Genomic DNA, 6180 nt, shown 5'->3' on the forward strand with positions numbered 1-6180 from the left:
TTTATATTAGTCAAGCTAATAATTCGTTTCTTTTAATTGTTTATAACTGCTTGCCCCTATACGCAGTTATTTTAGTACAATTATTAAGTTAATCTATATTCAGTCTTTAGGATATTGCCTAGTATCATTCCGGTATTTCCGCCTCCACATCCATTTTAGATTAATTTTATTGGGGCGACATCAACCCCGATTTCTAAGTTGATTCGTTTCGCTATCTATCTATTTTTATTGTGTTAGTTAAGGTCCCTTTTGCTACTGTTTGTATACCATCGGATATTTCTATGTATATATATGTCACATCTTGAACGGTGTCTAAGAGTGAACGTCTGTGGAGCAAAGGCCAACAACTATAAAGTTCATTTATTTTTACATGTATGTCAATTATTCTGTTATTTAATGATTACGGTATTTCTGCACATAATAAACGAAATTACCTGTGAAGTGTTTCTGAATCATATGTTTTAAATACCGAGTGAATGATTATTATTTTAAAGTTTGTATATTCATTTTAAATCATTTTAATTTGTTTCTCATTGTGGATACTTTGGCTGAAGGAGGATACGAAATACTTTACCTTAAAACTGGAAAAAAAAAGTATTAATCTGAATATTGTATTTGAAACGAAGAGATCAATTTCAGCTTTCCATCTGAAGAGAATTATTCAAATATTTTATCCGAATATAAAGATGAACTTGAATTCTGTATCTGGAAAAGAAAAAAGATATTAACAATAGTATAATAATACAACTCTATCTTGATAATACTGGCAGGTTGAGCATACGTTAAAATAATTATCAAATTAAATCTATTGCACCAGTATATGTGAATGAGCGATGGGTATACTCCTGGCCTATTGATTTATAAATTATTAAAAAGAAACTTGGTCACAGAAGAAACTTATGTACTTAGCTGGAAGCTGGTTTCATTGTTTTTAAAGGTTTGGATTACTACTTACCTGAGAGTTGAAGTCGCCTCAGATGATGGACTCTAGGATTACTATTTACCTATGGTTGAAATCTCCAGCTACATGTTGATTACTCTGAAGACTCGCACATATATGAATAATTAGTACACATCGAGTCGGTTTAAGCACGCAGTCTCTCAACTGTTTACTCACTCACACATTCGTTCAGTTATTCGTTCATACATTCACACATCTCATACACCCACCACGCCCCCTCGGTTCGCACGCTACCAAACCACTTTCATACACGCATATTATACACACATACATCCACGCCCACACTCCTGTTTTTCCCTTACACTCTCTTGCACACGATTCTTACACCCCCACACACACATGACGTTCCCAGACGTATAACTGGGTGGTGGCAGCAAAGGAAGAGTGACGTGCCAAGCGGGCTAATTCTATGCATATACTCATCATCACACATCTCCATATTATACTCATTTGGCATTGAGCCATTGCACTGTCATTAAGTATATCTGCACACTACATTTAGTGGTAGGCAGGACGTCTATTTGGTATTCAACGGCACTACGCCTATTCGCCACGGGTATAGGGCGTCCCGCACTACTACACCTGTTTATTTGGTGTCCAGCGGTGGGATGCGATCTAGTGGTTACCTCCTAATTCATTCAATTAATTAGGGTCGAGAGACGTGTGTTGTCAGTAGTTGTAGCTAAAACCGATCGCGAATCTTTAAATTCATATTCATAACTTGAAAATGGGTAAGCGGACCAGGAACAGGCAAACAGACACAGATGAACATTTGGATTCGTCAGGTAGCAATCCGACTGAACCGCTTACAGGGAATAGTACTTTGATAGATGGAGAACAAAGGGGTACTATTGGGTTAACCATGTATGAGGAATTGTCACAGAAGTACGAGGCCCTCCAGACGCAATTTCTCGCTGTCCAAGAGCAGTGTACGACTTTGTCTAGGCTAATTAATGTAGGTGCTAGCACAAGTTCAGATCACAATATTCGTCCTGCCTCTAATCCATCTGATGCTTTATCAAGGTCAGAGCTTGTAACCATTCGTGAGCCAATTCCTCATTTTAAAGCCGAGATTCCAGCCTCGCAACCACTCCGTAGAAACCAAGAATTAGAAACCTGGTTGCGTCATGTAGAAAATGCTCATCCATATGCACCAGATACTGTGTTGATTCGAGCGGCACGCACTAGTTGTCGTGGGGCAGCGGATGCTATTGTTAATTCAGCCATCTTTGATAACATTTCTTCCTGGGTAGAATTCAAAGAAGCTTTAAGGCTAAGGTTGCGTGGAACGTGTTCCTCAACAGATTTCCTTAAGCATTTAAATAGTTATACTCTTGGTGCTCTGACTCCCCGAGATTTCTTCTTGTCCATTGAAACGGTAGTATGCCAAGGGATTAGGGATTATTCCTCAGAATTAGGCCCCCCAGATGTTCTAATGAGGCGTACATTTCTCGAAGGTTTACCCACATGGCTCCGTGAAAAGCTTATACTCACGGAAGACAAGCCCTTGTATACACTAGTAGAAGCAGCCCAAAAACTCTGGCATTTTCGATGCAATGCTGGAAAAGTTGAGCAACCCCTGTCACCTTTGATATGGCAGGTGCTCGTCCTTCTTCCTCTTCAAGGGAGAAAACTACTTCGGTTGCCAGGGAGAGAGCTTTTCATTTTCAGGGTAATAGAATTTTACCTACCCCTAAGCAACAAGCTGTATCTCCTTCTCAGTATTGTAATTTTCATAGGATCGACACTCATGATACTCGTGATTGTTGGGCAGCCCAACGAGCTACTGTACATTGCATAAGATGCAACAGACAAGGTCATTTAGCTTCAAATTGTTTTTTTCGAGGCGATCGAGTGCCGCAGCAAGTCAACAACCGCTCAAACATCGGTGCGAACACAACCGATCACCCACAGAGATCCTAAGCCAGTAAGTGACTCTGCTCCCATCTCAGATAAGGTCAAAACTGGACGACCTTTGGTGGAGCTTCAAGTTAATAAAACCAAAACGGTATGTTTCATTGATAGTGGTAGTGAAGTCACTCTAATCAGAAAGTCTTTTCTAAAACAATTTCCTAATTTCAGCTCGCAACCGTCAGAGAGACCGCTGCGAGGTGCTGCAGGTACCATTTTTCAAACAAGGGAGGTAACGATGCTAACTTTCCAAATCTCAGATCGGGTAAGGTGCCGTCACCAGGTTTATGTTGTGGATGATGATGTTAACTTCCCGGGAGACATGTTAATTGGCATAGACTTTATCCGCCGGTTCAATTTTCGGCTCATTTTTAATCACTCACCTGCTCACAGCTATGTTCTCTTTAACAGGGTTAAGCTACCGGTTTACTACACCGACACTGCTTCCCTAGGCCTGGTATCCCTGCCTCGCTACCGCCTGCCTATTACGTGCCGTCGAAGTGACGCCGCATCCGAGGCCTTGGCAGCAGAATGCGCTCATACGATCACATGCCCTCCGAAGGCCGGTCGTTTCATCCCTTGCGATGTCACAGATGCTTCCGTAGCTCTGGCAGAAATCGTGGGAAGGACAGCGCAGGTATTAATACCACACAGTGTTGTGCACATAGCTGATGGACGTTGCCATGTCTGGGTGGTCAATGATCATGGGACGCCAGTTGTTCTTGAGCAAGGTTTCAGGTTGGCCAATTTGTCTCCGGTAACAGAAGTTTTCACTTCTCATACCCGTGCGCACCCCTCGACAGATCGAAATGACAATTTAGGTACCAAACAGATTCACCCTGAGTGCGTGGTGCAGGAGGTAAGCAATCCTTCCAATGTTGACTTTACTGATTTTGAAGATGATTTTGATTACTCTTTTGGCTTAGGTGATTTTGGCTATTCTTCAAATGACTTTGACGTTTTCCCACAGTGCTCGTTTGAAGTGTCTACTATTGGTAAGGATGGTGACCCAATGATGGAGATTCCACGAGCTGAATTAGACCATCTTTCGTCCATTAGACGAGGTGAGATCTTGCACTTATTGGAGAAATACTCTGCACTTTTTGATGCTGACGCTCCGATGGGAGTCTTACCTCATCTACAGCATCATATACATACTACCACAGATGTTCCCATTAGAACTAAGCAGTGGAGATTGCCTGAAAGCACTCGAGCTCACATACGGTCAGAGTGCGACCAAATGTTAAAAGACGGCATTATTGAGCATTCCTCCTCTCCTTGGCTTTCACCCGTTGTTTTAGTTCGTAAGAAAGATGGTTCAACCAGATTCTGTGTTGATTATCGACATCTGAATAAAATCACTACTAATGATACTTACCCTATTCCCAGGATGGATCAGGCGATAGATGAACTCGCGGGAACCCAGTGGTATACCTTGCTGGATGCTAAATCGGCATATTGGACCATAGAAGTCGCGCCCGAGGACCGTCCGAAGACGGCATTCAGCGACGGAGCTCGCTTGTTTCAATTTAAGCGCATGCCATTTGGGCTTACTACGGCTCCGTCCACTTTCCAGCGTGCCATTTCCGCCGTCTTGAATCCAATATTAGGTAAGCATGCTTTGGCATACCTTGATGACGTAGTGATTTATTCTAATTCATTCGAGGAGCACCTTGAACACCTAAGTGAGGTATTGGACCTTTTGTCACAGGCGGGATTCAGACTGAATGTGGCTAAGTGTCGTTTTGCAGTCGACACCTTTATCTTCTTGGGTCACTTGGTAACACCCAAGGGTATTCTTCCAGACCCGGAGAAAGTCAGAGCGATATAAAAAATGTCACTTCCTAGAACCCCTCGTCAGGTTAGGCAGTTTTTGGGTGCTACAGGATTTTTTAGGAAGCATATTCCACAATATGCTCAAGTAGCAGCTCCCCTCACCCACCTACTTCGTAAAGATGTTAAATTTCGTTGGAAGGAAAGTGAACAGGAATCGTTTGAGACTTTAAAGAAAGCGTTGACATCGGCTCCTTGCTTGAGGAAGCCTGACTTTTCCCGTAGTTTTGAAGTCCATACAGATGCCACTGGAGTCGCAATTGGTGCATGTCTAATCCAGAAAGCGGATGACGACACCCCTCATGCTGTAGCTTATTTTTCGAGAAAGCTCCGTGATGCAGAAAGGAATTACGCCACAGTTGATTTAGAGGCTCTTGCCGTGGTGGAGGCGGTACGTCATTTCCACCCATATGTTTATGGTCGCAAGTTCTTGATATTCACTGATCATAGGCCTTTGGTATCTGTGTTTAAGCAGCCCACAGCATCTGCGCGGATGACTCGTTGGAGTCACGAGCTCTCGTGTTATGATTATGTCCTTAGTTACAAACCGGGGCGTGCTCATAACGTCCCAGATCTCTTAAGTAGGAATGTTAATCCCATTAATCAGGAATCTAATCCACTTTTGGATCCTCAGAGAGTGGCGGCAGAACAGCGCAGGGACCCCTTGTGGAGTGAATTGATAGGGTACCTATCTGAAGAGAGGCTCCCCAGGAGACGACTTCCGTTGCCTCTGGATGAATTTGAGTTGAGGGACGATGTTTTGTATCATCTTAGAACGCTTCCAGAGCGTCTGATTTGTCAGTTAGTGATACCTAGGAGTCTAAGAGAACACGCCCTAGAGTATGCTCATAATGATCCAACAGCTGCACACCCAGGTATCTTTCGTACTTACTGTCGTCTACGAGATCGATACTATTTTCCTGGAATGTTAGCTGAGACTAGACGATACGTACTGTCTTGTGCAGCATGTCAACAACGAAAGGGTTTAGCTAGCCGTGCTATGCTTCAGCATATGCCTGATGTAAGTGCTCCCTTGGAACGTGTTTCTGCCGATTTGTTGGATCTGGGTAGTTCGGATAAAGGTAATAGATTTGTGCTGGTCATAGTGGACCATTTCACCAGATTTGTTCAATTGATTCCGCTAGTTTCTAAGGATGCAGAGGTTGTAGCTGATGCTTTTATAAACAATTTTATCACTTTATTCGGGCCGCCCAAAGTACTCTTATCAGATAACGGCCGAGAATTTAAAAATACGTTATTTCAGAGGGTGTGTGAAATTATGAAGACTAGAACGATGTATTCTACAGCATACCACCCCCAGGCTAATGGTATGGTAGAGAGAGTCAACCGAGTGGTGAAAGATGCTCTCGCTACACTTCATATGGACCATCCAGAGGATTGGGATGATCTGCTGCCGTACGTCCGGTTTGCACTTAACACTTCAGTGCATCGCAGTGTAGGTGATACTCCGTTAT

This window comes from Penaeus japonicus, unplaced genomic scaffold, assembly GCF_977035675.1.
Source record: "Penaeus japonicus unplaced genomic scaffold, GWHDUDI00000001_assembly GWHDUDI00002283, whole genome shotgun sequence".
In the NCBI taxonomy this organism is placed as follows: domain Eukaryota; kingdom Metazoa; phylum Arthropoda; class Malacostraca; order Decapoda; family Penaeidae; genus Penaeus; species Penaeus japonicus.